The following is a 17,795-nucleotide window of genomic DNA, read 5'->3' as shown; positions in this document are numbered from 1 at the left end:
AGTTTAGTCACACACTAGACAGAAACGCAATACACACATGCTACAGACTGAGTGCTTTCATTTCCAAAACCGGAAACTTCATCAGAATCTGCCATCAAATTCCCATGCACGTTTAAAAAGCCATTTCCCCATCCTCATTGGCCAGATTAACAAAAACAACCAACCATTATGTCACTATAACATCCATAGCATAAAAAACAATTCAATATACAAATTGTTGAATTGTCTATGTTTAAAATGTTAATATATAAATATATATAAAAAACATAAAATATATGAAAAATATATATTTATATATGTAACAAACAACATAAAACAAACACAATCCCCACAAAACATTCATTTCAACATATATGTATCATATATAATATAATATAACATTTTGAAACAATCCAAAACCTTTCTAGAATATACTTGCCCTCAGTTTTAGGGTTGGGGCCAGTGAAATGTGATAATTCAGAACATGGGGAACACAAGTGTCTAAACGCAATTGCCAGATTAGTTCTCTAAATTCCTACCTGGTGTCCCAATCCCCACTCCCTTCTTGTGGTCCAACCATTTCAAGTAAAGAAATTTGTATGTTTGATTTTTTTTTTTGCCATTGGTTGTGTTTTTCAATCATTTTAATAACCTATATATCTCTATATCTATACAGATATATATATATATATATATATATATATATATATATATATATATATATATATATATGTGTGTGTGTGTGTGTGTGTGTGTGTGTGTGTGTGTGTGTGTGTGTGTGTATTTTTATCTATATTATGGGTCCCTTTCATAATAGCAACTCTTTATTTCACTAAAATATATACGGTTGAACCCATTTCACTGATAACTCATTTCATAGAAAAGTATAGACGAGTATAGAAAGCATGCAATGACGTAATTTCTTACCTTAAATTTGTTAGGGAAGTGAGTCTAGCATAGTGTGTGTGAATTGTGGTGCTCTGCATTATGTTGTACCCCCAAGTATGTAGAACTCTGGGTTTGCTCTCAAGCACTGATTTGTGTGTGAGTGTGGTGTTTTTTTTCTTTTCTGTGCAGTTGTGCTATCATGGCTTTAATGTTTATAAGTAAGGAGGATGTAGGAGGCAAAGCAAAAACATAAGAAGGTTTTCTATAAAATGAGTTTTCATTGACCATTTGAGTTTCAGTGAAATGAAGATTCAGTGTTATGACAGGGATCCATATAATCTATCTATCTAACTACCTATCTATCTATCTATCTATCTATCTATCTATCTATCTATCTATCTATCTATATCTAGCTATCTATATATTAATATGTAGATAGCTAGATATTACCCAGGATTTAATAAAATCCATGTAGGTCCTGTATAGAGCCTACACAGCATGTATCCATGTACATGGCCACAGTTCCCCCATGGTGCCATGCCATGCATATTAATGATGGTGCACTGATAAGGGAGATCATAGGAACAGGAGCATTGAATTCCCTGTAGGGAGAAGTGTAGAGGCTGCCCGTGGTTGTGGATGCCTTTTCAGATGTTATGTTCAGGGGTGCTCCCTGTAATGCTCCCAACTATTGTTGAAATGCTGTGAATTGTTTAAATGTGGAATATTACATTTTTGTGGAATTTTATTTATTTTTTAATCGCTGTATGTTTGCGCACTCAACCTTACATGTAGACAGCTGCTACATATCTAAAAATAGAATCTGGATGTAATTAATTACCATAATTACATTTTTTTTCATTTTTTTAATTGCTGTCTGTGTGCCATGATGCTCTGAGCCTTAGAGCCGAGCACCACTTTTACATACATAGCCGACACCTGCCAGGCATCTGAAAATAGAAAATGGATGTAATTAATTGTTTATTTCAAGGTCTGTTTAAGCCTGTTTGCATGCTGCAGTGCAGTGCTCAGCAATGCTATCAGGTAGCCTTGTAGTATATGTGAAGTTATACTAATTGTCATACTATCCAAGTAGCTAAATGAGTAGAGTTACGGCCTAATGTGTAATATGTTCTGGGTTTGAGTCCATACTAGTCATAAAATGCCTGTTTAATTTAATAAAAATATTGTGAAATATGGCAGTGCTGAGTGGTGCTAAGCATTGCTAAAACATGCTAACAGCTACTATTGTTTGTGTGGTGCTAAGCTTCTCTAAAGCCTCAGTTTTGCAAGTCTTTGCACTGCTCAGCTATGCTTAGCTGGTTTGCATGCTGCTAAGCAATGCAGCATGTTTTCTAGCTTTCTGTGCAGTCCATATGGAAGCTTCTATTCCCCCCTGCCTGTGTGCTCTATGGCTTTAGAAGCTTCTCCCGACAGGTTAATCACTCTCTGGTCATTCTCTGCCCAACAGACTCACCCAGAAAAATATCTTGTCAAAGAGTATAAATCTGCTTAAGTTACCTGCCTGAAGCAGATCCAAAAACAAACTAAAAAGCACAGCTTTCTTAACTCTTCTCCTGATGGGTTAAACACTCTGTGGTCATCCCCTGCCCAACAGACTCGCTCAGCAAAATACCTTGTGAAAGAATATAAATCTGCTTAAGTTACCTAACTGAAGCAGCTCCAAAAACAAACTAAAAAGTACAGCTTTCTAAACTGTAGGTGTTCCTTCTATTGCAGTCTATCCATACTTCAAATCTGTTTTTAAAAATATCTGCTTTTAAAAAGTAAACTGCTCCTTATTTAAAGTATTACTACAAGACAGATGAGCATGCACACAGGTTAGTTTTTCTGGCTGTAGTAACTTACTTTGGCAACCAGGTGGCAACACAATGCCAGCAGTCTACCACATTCCTTGCTGTTTTAAATAATAGTGCCAATAGCTTTTAGTTTAATTTTGTTTTAACTCTCAATAGTTCCAGTATATGTAGGTGTAATGTTGCCAGACACACTCTAGAGTGTTATTTTACCCCTAGTACATATTCTGTTCCCTTTGTCTCCTGTTTTTAAACTTATATCTGCAGCATTTCCATCTCTGGCTTGCTCTCATTCCATCTTCAGCTCTGATTTCACAGTTGCTTCCTTTCTAATTGTTTCAGTGCTGTTTCACACTGCTGAACTGACCCTGCCCATACTGTTTCCAACCAGCTAGGCCACTGTGACATCCATCTGGAGTCTCTATTCCAACCCTTCCCCCAGTTTCTTTCACTTTCTTTTCTTTCCAACCCCTCCCCCAGACTCTTTAACTTTGCCTTCCTTCCTGTGGCACCATCTTTTACCTCTCTGAACCACTCTAATCCTTTCCCTATACCACTGCTAGAACATCCCTTACCCCTTACATACTTTCGTCTGAGCTTACCTTATACTCCACTGATTGTTTTCACCTTTGACCTTGATTCTTCCTTCCCTTGGCTCTACCCACTTCATTCACCCTATGGGCTCACTCTGCTCCCCTACTGTATTCCCAAATACCACTGACCCCAAATACCCCTTCATTTATACTTAGCTAGCCACTCCCACCATCTAATACAAACTACCCGTCATACCCCCAAAATCCCCTCCCACAGTTCACCCATTACATAAAGCCTACCCTTCAGAGTTATCCTGATAAACTACTAAACAATTAACCTAAAGCATAATCTCTTACTCAAACTATCTTCACAACTTAACTCACCTCTTACTTCTACTCTAATAACCAACATCATGACCCTCAAATCTCTATCCCTACTTATTCAAATAATACTTCTAATTAACTTAACTTACCTAAATTATATCACTCAAACTACTAATGCAAACCACTCCCCCCCATTTCACACCACTACCCCATCCTCTACAAGGTTCACATCTACTGTTACTCATATATCACCCAGTCTCTACCCCCTCAACACTAGCATGTTTTCCCATATAAACTCCTACCTAACTCTAAAAACACTGCTCCCAACTACACTATTCTAATGTCCACAAAACCTTCTACCTGTATACTACACCACAAAAAAACAAATATCTCATCCATCATCTTATCTCTATCCTTCTCTTTGGGGACATCCACCCAAACCCAGGCCCCTGTACCACACTGTATCCAGCCCCACAAGCAACAGGACCCCCCACTTCTCAGCTCTAAATGCTCAGAGCCCGTGTAACAAAATTCCAGACCTTTATGCCTGGCTCCACATAACCAGCCCGATATTCTCACCATCTCAGAAACCTGGCTTAAGCCCCACATAGAAGATTCTGAAATAACTCCTCCCAACTACTGTATGCTAAGGAATGACAGAACACAAAAAAGGGGGTGGTGTAGCACTCCTTTACTCGGCATCCCTCTTAGTCACCCCTGTATACCAAACCCTTTCCCAAATTTGGCAAGGCAGAAATAATACCAGCCCTACTCCACCTAAACAAGCATAAACTCATATTTGCTCTCTCCCTCTATATTCCCCCTGGAGACAATATCTCATCCATTGAAGATATTCTTTCCTGGGTCTCCACCAACATTACTCATGAAACCATAATCCTGGGGGACATGAGCATAAACTGGGCCACAATCCAATCTCCCACTAACTCACTCAATATTAACGTATATAACTTTACACAACTAATCAATTCCACTACCAGGCCTTCCAAGAACTCCATCAATGGAACTACAATAGACCGGATTCTAGTATCCCATCCTCACTGTATCTCTGATAGTGGTATTCTCCCAGACCCATGAGCTAACCATTTCCCCACTTTTGCCCACTGTCTCCCCTCTTCTATACAACTAACTCACACCTATATTTCCACTCATTGCCTAAAGAACTTCAATGCTGAATCCTTCTCAAATGCACTAAAAAGCACAAACTGAAACCCATTAAAAGCTCTTCCCCAGATAATGCTCTATCCTACTTTAACTCTACTTTCACAAACCTGCTCAACTCCTTTGCCCCTCTAAAAACAAAATGTATAAAAAGTAACCCTGAACCCTGATTAACCAAAAACACCTTAGTTACTATGCGAATGCCTGGACACGTTGCCATAAAAATAAAACCACTATCACCCTAAACAAATATAAAATGCTACGAAATAAAGTCAAAAAACTTATTACCTTAGATCGCAAAGCCTATTTCTCCATTCTCCAAACCAACCACATCACCAGTCCCAAACTATTTTGGAAAGGAATCTCATCCTCCTCAACCTGGGAAAAAAAGAAAACCTTTGTCCCAACCCAGATGCCTCTGACATGGACTCGGCCACCCAGTTTAACTCCTTCTTCATATAGTCCATAAGCAAGCTAACATCATCCTTCACAAACACCTCTACAACCCCTCGTCAGCATGTTTCCATCCCTTCCTCCCCTAGCATCCCTTGCCCCCAACCTCCACCTTTCTCTATCAATCCCATCTCTATATCCACCATAAAAAAACTTCTCTTAAAATTAAAACCTGGTTCCAATGACCCTGATGAAATTCCCACCTACTTTCTAATAGTAGCCGCAGAAGCCATTGTTCTCCCTATCAGCATACTAATTATCGGTCTATCTCAGAAAGCCAGGTCCACCAACTCTGGAAGAAGGCCTTTATTTTTCCTGTCCATAAAGGTGGCAATAATAATGACATCCCAAACTTTTTCCCTATTGCCATCCTATCCCGTGTTTGTAAGCTACTTGAAATGTGTGTATACCAACAACTCTTACCCTACCACATCAATAATCAGCTTCTTACCCCCACACAACATGGCTTTAGACCAGGTCATAATACGTCCACTGCCCTCCTCTCCTTCCTAGACACAATCAACAAAGCCCGTGACTTTGGCCACCTTGTATCCACTCTTTTTCTCGACCTCTCTAAGGCATTTGACACTATTTCCAACAACCTCCTTCTTACCAAACTCTCTAAACTTAACCTATCCCCTTCCTCTACCCAGTGTTTATCAAGCTATCTCAAAAACAGGCAACAAGCAGTTAAATGGATAAAAGCTACCTCATTCACCCTTAATACATCCACAGGCATCCCCCATGGTTTCATTCTAGGCCGCCTATTATTCAACATATTCATAAGTGAGTTCTTCCAAGCCATTCCTACCTCCAGTATCATCCAATATGCCTATGATTCTACTATAATCTGTGCCTCCCCATCCATCACAACTCTTAACACTCTAACACAAGCCACCTTTTCTTCCACTAAACAGTGGATGCTCGACAACTATCGAGCCTTTAATGCAACCAAAACAAAACTTATGTTATTCAATACATCCAAAACCTCTTCCCTAGACAAACAATCCTTCATAATTACCAGCAATAATAATAACCCCCTTAAACTATTCTCTGGCACAAAATTACTAGGAATTATCATTGGCAATCAACTAAAATTTGATAAGCATCTACAAGCAAATATCAAAAAATGCATAAAAATTAGGTATGCTTTATCACCACAGTCACTTTATCTCTCCCACCACCAGGATTGCATTAGCTAATACATACCTCATCCCATCCTTTTTATATGGTGCCTCTATCCTAACCAGCCTACAATCTTCCCTCAAAACAAAACTCTCATCTTGTTATAACAAAATCTCCAAATTTGCAGCAGGTCATAGAGCCTCTTCCCACCACTGTAATTCCCTTCACCAGTGAAGTTGGCTAGAATTACCAAACTTCCTCACATATATCCAGCTCATCCAAGCACACACACTCATTCATAACCCATCTCTCTGCCCCTTCCTAGCAAATACCTTTGAAATGCATAAACCAGATAGACTCCTGAGATCCAATTCCCAAAACCTAATTAAATTGCATAAACCAACACGTCCTGCTGGGAATCAATTGATGTCCTTCTCTCTTGCACGCCTCTGGAACTCTCTCCCTTCTCCCATCCGCACCACCAGCAGTCTCTCCTTGTTTAAAACTCACTGCACTCACACCTTACTTCACAATGCTCTTGCTCTCATCTAACCTAATTCTACTACACCTTTTTCGTAAACTTTGTTGCCTGTCACTACCTCCTAAAGTTTTACATCTCTTGGAATGTATTTGACCAATGACTACAAAATCACCTCATTGTAATTCTCTAAAAAAAAAAAAAAAACTGCTACTTACTGAATTAACCTGATGTAATTTTCCTAATGAAAATCTTTTTTATTTCTGTATTATGTAACATTTATTTGAATTGTGCGATATGGGTTTGTACTATCCAAAATATGTATTTAACATTTAATTGAAATGTATATTATGGATTTGTGCTCTTTCTGTACTATGTATTTGTATTTCTCTGGAGCCTTTGCACGGCTTTGCTCAGTCGTGCGCATAACGCAGCGCCGGTTAAACAAGGTTAAACTTGGTTAAACAAGATTAAACTTTTTCTGGCTCCGCCAAGTCTGCGCCTCAATTTTTCCCTTAGAACTGTTTCTACTTGCAATCTAAACAGCCTATACTCTATCTGAAAAGCTCAGCACTTGCTCCTAAAGCATTTTTATACAGGTAACGCACTCTTAATCAAAAGAAAGTACTTCATTCACCTAAATTCTGTTGAGTACACATCTCCCTATAGGTCCTTTCTGACTCAGTTACACAGCAATCTTTTTCACTATTTCTAGCATGTCGAAGGGTCAGTTGCTGGCGTCCTCTCCTTTTCAGCTGGTGAATCTGGGAATCTTGAGGCAATGTTACAATTGCCTCATGTACACAGACAACCCTCTCCTCCTCCCAACAAATACAAATATATGCGAGAGATGCAACTATATAGCCAAACTGGAGGCTGAGCTCTCTCAATTCAGTACTGGCAAGACCAGTCAGGAGGAGAAGGTAACCACGCACACCACAAACCCAGTCTCACATAGAACTATCACAACAGCAAACCAAACACATAAACACACAAAAACATACTGAGGCTGATTAAAAATCTACCAAAACAACAAAGGCCTCCAAAGCAGACACCCAAGCAACCACCACCTCAAGACATAGCACATGCAACACATAGTTCACAAAGTCAGTGTGCTAAACAGTCACAGCCCTTAAGGCCAAAAAACATGCCAGACACACTTGTAATAGGTGACTCCATAGTCAGACACACTGACGTCCCGCTCACCAGACTGAACAAGGAAACGGTCACAGTAAGCTGCCTGTTGGGAGCTAGAATCCGCCACATAACACAAGCACTCAGGTCACTCCACAGCAAGTACAAATATGACTCAGTCATTGTACATGCCGGTGTGAACGACCTGAGACGTACCTCCCTGGACTACATGAAAAGAGATATAGAGGAGCTCTCTGAATATGTAGCCCAGGCCGGTATGACCCTGACCCTGAGCAGCATCTTACCCTCACCAAGAATGATGCCACAGTACAAAGACAAAATGATCAGTTTTAACAATTGGCTTAATTACTGGTGTCATTCTAAGGGGATCCAATGTCTGTCTGCTTGGGATGACATGCTTGACAAGCCACGCTGCTTCGCAAGGGATGGCTTGCACCTGTCACCCCTGGGCTTCCGGATATTGGCCAAGGCTCTTGCCACCCCCATTGTGCCTTTTTTAGGCAAGGCTCTAATGACAAACCTACCTCCCTAGAAAACACAAGTGGAAAAAAACTAAGGGTAATGCTGCTCAATGCCAGAAGTCTAAACCTCAAGATGCATGCCCTCAAAGCCCTCCTCAGTTTGGAGAACATTGATGTCTGTGCAGTGACTGAAACCTGGTTTAAGGCTCCTGAGAGCACCCCAGCACTATCAGGTTTTACCTCATATCATGCTTTCCGGCCCCAAAACTTGGACCAAACCACAAAAGGAGGGGGAGTATCCATTTTCATCAAAGATACTCACACCTCCAGGTTAGTGGCAACGCACGAAGCATCGGAGACTATCCAGGTGCAACTAACCATAGGCAAAACTGCCTTACAGTTTGTAGCATGCTACAGACCACCCTCTCAAACTCAGGAAGCCCACACAGCCTTCCTGAAGACACTGGAGAGTATGAATGTCTCTCCAAATACCATCATTTTGGGAGACTTCAACTACCCAAACATAGACTGGGAACATTACTCAAGCCCCAACACCCTAGCCCAAAGGTTCCTAGAATTCATAAACTCAAATGCAATGGAACAACTAGTCACCATTCCCACAAGAGGAGACAATATACTAAACCTGATCATCACAAACATGGGGACAAAATGCTCCACACCGGAAGTATATCCCTCTTTGGTAAGATCAGACCATAAATTAATCTCACTCGAAATCCACATCCCGCCCCCCCCCCCTGCACAAAAGACCACAGTGAAGAACTTCTCAAAAGCAAACTTCACACTTCTTAAGACTGAAGTGGTATCCTTCAAGGCCCCTGGGCCAGTGTAAACCACAACCCTCACTGCTGAATCCTTTGCAAATGCCTTCTATGGGCACCTTCAAGAATGCATGGATCATGCAATCCCAAATAAAACCAAGACCCATTCCCCCAAAGGCAGGCGCCTGGTCTGGTGGACCCCAGCCATAAACAAACTTTACAACAGTAGGAGGAAGCTACTACATGACAGAGCAAAATCCCTAAAAGGTAAGGCGTCTCTGATCAGTACTAGCAAAAAACTACGATCACTCATAAAATCATCCAAGGCCAACTTTGAGAGAAAAATCGCAAAAGACACAAAAGACAATCACAAAGCCTTCTTTAGCTATGTTAGAAACCTGGGTGGAAACTCCCAGATATGCTCAGAGTTAGTCCAAAATGACACAAAATACACTGAACCCACTGACATTGCCAACATTTTGGCAGACAGGTTCAGTGCAAATTTTCTTCCCAAAGGAGAAATAACTATCCCAGCAGAGTGTAGCCTCCCTAACATCTCAGATGCCCAGGTGAGAGCCGCCCTCTCTAAAGATAAAAACACAGCATCAATGGGACCGGATGGTGCCCCGGGCTGTGTGCTACATGAACTCCAAGAGGAACTAAACCCACACATAAGGCTGCTGTTTAATCTTAGCCTTACTACAGGATACGTACCCAAAGAGTGGCGTACGGCAACAGTGGTCCCACTTCACAAAGGTGGTGCCTCTACGGACCCTGGAAATTACCGCCCCATAAGCTTGACGAGCCTGGTCTGCAAAGCTATGGAGAGGATCATTATGGAACTCATAAACAAAGACATTGGGAACCTACAGACATTGGATCCTACTCAATTTGGCCTTGTCAAGGGCAGATCCTGCCTTTTGAACTTGGTCGACTGTTTTGAAACAGTCACAAAGGCCATTGATGAGGGTAAGGCAGTTCACACAGCCTACCTTGACCTTGCAAAAGCCTTTGACACAATACCCCACTCGGGCATCATAGACAAACTCACCAGCTTAAATGTAAACCCATATGTCACAAGATGGGTTGCAAACTGGCTCAAGGACAGAACCCACAGGGTCAGAGTTGCTGGAGCTATGTCAGACTCTAAGCCAGTCACAAGCGGTGTCCCACAGGGCTCAGTCCTGGGACCCCTCTTGTTCGGCATTTATTTTTCCGAAGTACAGGCAAACATAGGAGGATTGTGGCTGACAAAGTTCGCAGATGACTGCAAACTGGGCGCCATAGTTGATACTCCAGCGGACACAAACATTCTTCAGAGTGGCCTCATAGAAATGGATAATTGGTGCCAGAGCCATGGCCTTAAGCTGAACGCCAAAAAATGTATAGTCATACCCTTTGGGAAAAACAAGGTACCGACAAATTACCACATAGGCAGTAATCCATTAAGTACGGAAGAGGTAATCAGGGACCTAGGGACCCAGGTTGACAGTAACCTCTCATTTGACACTCACATGGCCAAAGTGGTTAGGAAGACCTTCTATATTGCCCACCTTATCATGAAGGGTTTCACATCTAGATCAAGAGAGGTCATTGTGCCCCTGTACTCTTCTCTTATCAGGCCAATGATTGAGTACAATGCCCCATTTGGGATGTATCTCACCCGACACCTGCAGCAGTTGGAAAGACCCCAAAAGTTCCTCACCAAGAGGATAAAGGGTCTTAAACATATGTCATATGCTGCCTGACTGAAAAAACTCCAGCTCTATTCAGTTGCATACCGCCTACTCAGAGGTGATCTGTGCCTGACGTACAAGGCCATGTCCAATCCTGAATTAATGGACATGCTCCACCTCAGAAAATCCAAATCCATCAGAGCCACGAGAACAAGTGGCTTAAACCTCAACACAGAAATAAATAGGACGTGCTGGAGGGACAGATTCATAACCTAGAGGCTCCCTACACTCTGGAACAGAATCCCAGTCCATGTTAGGCAGAGCCCCTCACTGACTCTATTCAAGAGAAATCTCGACGAGTGGATGGGAGATCATAGGTTTACCCCGGGGGTCATCTCTGTGTCACTACTAGACAGAGGCATAGTAAACTAAACCCTAAAAGGGTGTTATATTCTCATCCTAAGGGGTGGTGTAAGCCACATACACTCTGGCTAGGCTTATAAATGCCTTAGGGCAGATAGCCTAGTATGAACCTATGAACCTATTTACTCCCCAGGACTCCATTGAAAATGGGCTCCTTGTAGCCCAATGGACTATCCTGGAAAATAAACTGCAAATAAAATAAAATAAATAAAATTTGAATGTTGCTCAAAGATGTGTAAGGGCAGGAAAATAGCCTATATTAGGTGCAATAGGTTAGACTTCTGCACCACTCTTTGGAGTCTAATCAACTGTTGATATGGCAGGCAATGCTGGTGAAGCTGCATGCTTTTGGGCACAGAGATGTGGTGTTCAGGAGTCTAGGGTCTTTGTTGAGCTCCTGATAAAGAACCATGAACCCAGGCTGATTTAGGGTGGATTCCAGGGCTCAGAATGTAAGGCACAGGCCTGGGACCAATTGGCCACAGAACTCATGAGCGCTACTGGTACCCCCGTACAGGTGAACAGTGTCTCCACCATTATGACAACCTGAAGAGGAGAAAGAGGGGAAACTTGGACACCTGGGTCCAAGAAGCAAGAGCTGGTAATGTCCCACAAATATATAAGTATGTTTTCTACTGTTTTACCAAAATGCAAGCTGCATAATGGTGTACTTCTCTCCCAACAGCTGCAGCTGAGAATGTTTGCAATGTCAAGTCCCATGCTGGGTGCCTGGCCAGATTGTGCCGTGAATGTGGTAAATACAGATTTATTATGCTAACTGTAGTGCAATAAGCAAGAAAGAGTAAAGCATATACTCCAATAAAGTATACACAAGAAAAACTGCAGTGCAATAAATGGGCAAGTAGAACTGTAGTGCAATAAATGGCCAATTAGAGCTGTAATGCAATAAAAAAAACAATACAACTGCATTGCAATAAACAATAAACATTACCAATAACAGTAAGCAAAATGGTGAACAGCAGGATTGTGTTGTCATAACCATTGCAGTAGAGCTGTATGCATTGCTTGTCTATGGTACGGTTGCTGCAGTCAAGTATAACACTGTACTAGTGGTAGAACGCAAACCTAATGGCCTGCAAACTATATTGTTTAACTCATAGTACAGTCCAAGGCTGTCCTCAGGCAAATATCAGTCACATAATGCTCTCTGTTCCCCCTACTTCAGGTAATAAAGATATATGGGTGAGGTAGCCCACTTCATGGACAGATATTGTGTGTGAACTTCACAGAAATGTATCATCAATACCAATAAAGTGTTAACCAGCATTGTTGATTCCTAAATATATCTGTTGTAATATATGCAGCACTGTTGTATTCCATGCATGTGTGTTCTACTGTCACTGCAGTCAATTATAATACTGTAGCTGTAGAATGCATAACAAATGTCCTGTAACATGCATTGTTCAACACATAGTATTGTTGAAGGTAGTCTCCAGGCCATTAGCAGTAACATAATGCTCTCATTTCCTCCTACCCTAGGAACAAAAGGTATATGGGTGAGGTAGCCCATGTTATGAGCAGATATTGTGTTTAGACTTCACAGACACTTAGCAGCAATAACAATAAATTGTTAATCAGCATTTTGATTCCTAAATAAATCTATCTATGTCCAACATGGCTGTATTCCTTGCAAGTCTGTACTAAATTGCTGCAGTCAATTATTACATTATTTGCAGACATCCCCTGCAGTCACAGCTATTGGATTCTATTCCCATGTCTGCCAACTAAGGCATGATGGCTGTCTAGTTTATGTACTGTAAACAAACATGCCTCTCAAGTGTGATGATTCTTCAAAATGTAATTAAAACTGCCTAATCCATCTGTCACAGGATTACCAGAAAATGATTACCTGGAACGCGATGTATTACCAAATCTGCTTACAGAACATCTTGGTAGTTATATAAATCCACATTATGTGAAACTGTTCTGTGTAGTTGTGCACCTGCATTTGTTATTGCTTGGCCTATACTGACCCATGCTAACAACTTGAGAGATATGTACGTGCTACATCAGCTAAGAGGAGAATTGTAGTCACTGTAGTCAAAACTGACACTATACACCTAAGTATATATTATCAGTGTTTTCAGGGATATAATCTGCAATGTCAGTAATGGAATGTTTCTATCTCTCTCCCCACCTCTTATCTTCATTTATTTATTATTGTTATTTATTATTATAATTTATTAGGTAAACTAAGCATATTTTGGAATATGTGGTTTATTATTATGTTTTATTATTTTTCAATATTAACATATTTTGTTAAACTAACTGTTTTGATGGCCTTATGCTTTAATTTTTACTGGCATACCATTAACATTTTATTTATTTATTTATTTATTTATTTATTTATTTATTTAATTTTGATGTCCGAGGAAGTCCACTGGGCCAAGAAGAGCACATTTTCAGTGGAGCCCCGGGGAGAAAAGCTCCACAATAATTGCAAGTTACATTTCACAAGTTACAAAAGGACATAGTTCATTCAGCTAATTAAACATTTACAGATAAGCTCCATGATATTTGCAATTGGCTTGTCACAATGTTACAAAAATGAAAAGACATAGGGCCGGATTCACGATGGCTTGCATGGAGTCTAAGAATAGAGTAAGACTCCATGCAGCCATCATGTCCGATGAGCGATCCAGGAACAGCCTGTAGGGGCGTGTAAGAGAGCTCCTAAAACGGCTCTTACATGGACAGGGCTGGATATGCAAATCACCTCAATTGCAGGTGAAAGGCATGCAAATGAGGTAGATTTGTGATTCAGGAAACCCGAACATGTCCGAGTAAGAGCAGTGTTATTTGCAGAAATGTACTCAGTTGACAACTGAGTACCATTCTGCAAATAGCAAAACGGAGCTGTGACAGCTCCAAATAAAGGTTGCATCTAGTACCGAAAGCATGCCAATGGCCAAATATACGGCCATTGGAAATGTTCCCTGATGCAAAATTAAAATAAAAATATTTTTTTTGCCGATTTCTGATGTTTAAGCGTAGCGCAGCGCCGTGCAAACGGGCTGCACTCTAAAACCCAGTATACTACAAATTAAAACCCACAAATGTGGATTTTATTGAAAGTGGCAATATACAATGCAAGGGAATGGCAGGCTGAAGACAACATAGCCACCGAGTAGAGGTTGCTATGGGGGGAAGCTCAGTCTAAGACATGTAACCAAGCATTAGTAGGCAATCCTATGTAAATGAGTGTTAGGATAGTGAATCGCTAGTTTACATAGCAAATGAGCACAGTCAGTGGAGTGTAGGAGTAGGATATGGGGAGTAACAGAGTAGAAGATAGGTGACATCACGAGGGGGGTATGTATGAAAGAAGTGAAGCTCATGGGAGTAGAGTGGCATGTGTCCGATGTCATTTAGACATCATGGAAAGAGGTGTGTCAACAGGTAGGCTAGGGAAAGCCAAGAAATGGAAGGTGTATGCTGTGGATAACACCAAAGTTTCTTGCTGAGCGGGTATGTGTGTGTGTGTGTGCGTGTGTAAACCCGAGTAAGACAGAGTGCGAGAGTGTAAGTGTGAGTGCGTGCATTTAAGCTGGAGTAAGCATGTATAAGGCTGATTAAAGAGTTGTAAGCGCATTTGCGCTGGTGTGTGCACGTTTTAACCCGAATAAGCAAGTTTTATACCGTGTAAGCATGTGTGCATGCATGTTAGCTGCTGTGCGAGTGTTTGCGCTTGTGTGCACAGTGCTCCCCCCTGAGGAAACAGAAAGGAACAAGGAAGCACAACAAATAGTAGGAAACTACCAGGGAGTACTAGCAGAGCTAGCAGGTGAAAGCAATCAGAATCAGGCAATTACACAGGCAGTACACTAGCCCAGCCCAGCCTAGCACTTAAAACTTTGCAAACAACAGTCCATTATGTTTCTCACAACAGACACTGCAGTAAGCTAATAGAAGTGAAAACTGAAAAAGCTTTACTGAGACAAAGAAATGTTAGGGGCTGCCATTGCTGTTATAAGGTGACATATGCAACCTGCTGTGGGTGGTGACAATGGAAATGCTGCTGGACAGCCCACAGTGATGAGACAGAGAAGAGTGTACAGGCCCAGGGTAACCTACCAGGGGCTACATGAGCTGGAGATAGTGGAGCGCTATAGAGTGGACAGAGACCTCCTGCAGCAAATTGTTGAGCTGTGCAGGCCATTCCTCACACACAGAACCAACAGAGGGGAATCCATCCCAGTGGAAACCAAGGTATTTGTTGGCCTAAGAATACTAGCAACAGGTACCTTCCAGAGACCAACTGGTGATATGATGGGGGATATCACAGGCATCAGCATCCAGGGTACTACACCAGTTTCTGGATGCCATGTCAGCACATGTCGGTGATCATGTATATTTCCCCAATTCTCGTGAGGTATTGGCCAGCAATATGCATCTCTTCCAGCAAATAGCGGAATATCCTGAGGCAGTGGGTGCAATAGACTGCACGCACATACCCATCAAAGCACCAGCTGGTGAGCGGGGTAGGGTCTACTTCAACCGCAAGGGCTTCCCCTCCATCAACTGCCAAGTCATGTGTGATGCCCAGGGCATAATACTGAATGTGTGTGCAGGCTGCCCTGGAAGGTACCATGATTCCCATATCTGGCATCTGACACAGCTGTACCAGACATTTGCCATTGGGGACATCCCACATGGTCACCTAGTGGGGGATGCTGGCTATGCACTGGAGCCGTGGCTGATGACACCCATCAGAAATGCACACACACCTGAACAGGAATGACATAATGAGGCACACGCACAAACACGTAATGTAATAGAGCGTGTGTTTGGGCTGCTCAAGTCTTGGTTCCGGTGCCTGGACACATCTGGTGGAGCCTTGCAGTACTCTCCAACTACATGTACCCAAATTGTCATGATCCTGTGAAAACAGCTGTAGCAGGACCAGCATAGGCCTGGGCCAAACAGCCCCCCACCATTGCCAAGGCCATCACAGGCAGAGCATGACTCAGAGGAGGAACAACCTGAGCCTGCCCCAGTAGGCAGAAGGAGGCATGCACAGTATGCTTTGGCAAAGAGGCAATGCATAGCACATACACTGGCTCATTAGGAACTCTGGAAATGATACCTCTCTCCGACTCACACATAAAGTAAAAGGGATGCCTAAGTTGACACTACCTGCTTTCAAACATGTGCAGGGAGTGTAGTATGTGCATCCGACACTGACAGCCCTGCAGTATCACATAAGGCATGAATGCCATGTGTTAAGCAATATAAAGCAGTGCTAAACAGCAATTGCCACCATGTAGTATATGCAAACAAAATTGCACACACCAACTAGCATAACTGTGGTCAATGTTCAGTAATACTGGGCAATGTCCAGCAATGTTGGTGAATATTGAGCAATGTCAGACAAGCCTGGTCTAAGTAGGGCATATCTGAACAAAAGCCAACATGCTCATATTTGCTTAACAGGCCCTTAAGCAGTCTGGTCTGCTCAGTATGAAAATATAAAGCAGTGATGGGTCTCGAACCCAGGATACTGTGCACTATAGCCAAAGTACTGAACCACTCAACCATGACAGCATTGCGGTGGTTCACCTGTATCACAGAATGTTGATAAGTCTATGCAAATTATTCCATGGAAACCCTGCAGGCACAGCATAATCCTTATTGAGTTATGACACAAAGGAGAGTCCTGCAGTGAGAACAGAACCTGACTTCCAACACACACAGTATAAATGTTAATATTGGTCATGTTCACACACATCAACGAATGCAGTATACCTCAGATAGCAACATACTGAAGGGTCACACTGGGCATGCTCACACACTTGAATAAATGAGACAAATGTCAGGCAACAAAACATGGAATGGCAGAACTGGGCATGCTCACACACTTAGGCCATGTCTGAGTACAGCAGTGGGCCACGCATATCTGGCAGTTGCATGTGTTAACCCAGGAACCTGTCACTACACAGCAATCCGCCCTGTGCACACAGTTATATGACAACAGACACATCTATAATATAGTGGAACCCTGTCATAATCAAATATGTTCTGCAGATACCGAAGTTGTTCATGGAAACTGGTAAAGCAAAGATGATAAAGACCTGCAAACAGTATAAGCAATAAACATTGTGCATCTTGAACATTAGTGTAAGTTCAAAGGTTGATACTAGTCTATCTGCCCTAGGGCATGTACATGCCTAGCCAGAATGTGTTTGGCATTCGCAATCCTGTCAGATTACTACACTGTGTGTGTGAATAGTAGGTCACACAAGATAGCCCATGTACATGTAGGCTAGTGTGCCTCTATCTAGCAGGGACACAGAAGATATCCCAGGGGTAAATATATGATCACCCATACAGTCGTCAAGATGTCTCCAGTAGGTGGTCAGTGGGTGACTCTGCCTATGTGAAACTGGGATTACAGTCTGGAGTGAGTGGAGCCTCTGGGATAAGAATCTGTCCCTCCACAATGTCCTATTAACATGTGTGCTGAGGTATATGTCCCTGGAGTGTGTAGCTCCAAGGGAGTTGGAT

Source organism: Protopterus annectens, chromosome 9.part0 (genome assembly GCF_019279795.1).
Source record: "Protopterus annectens isolate FY-2018-M chromosome 9.part0, PAN1.0, whole genome shotgun sequence".
Lineage (NCBI taxonomy): Eukaryota > Metazoa > Chordata > Ceratodontiformes > Protopteridae > Protopterus > Protopterus annectens.
Note: the sequence above shows the minus strand (reverse complement) of the source record.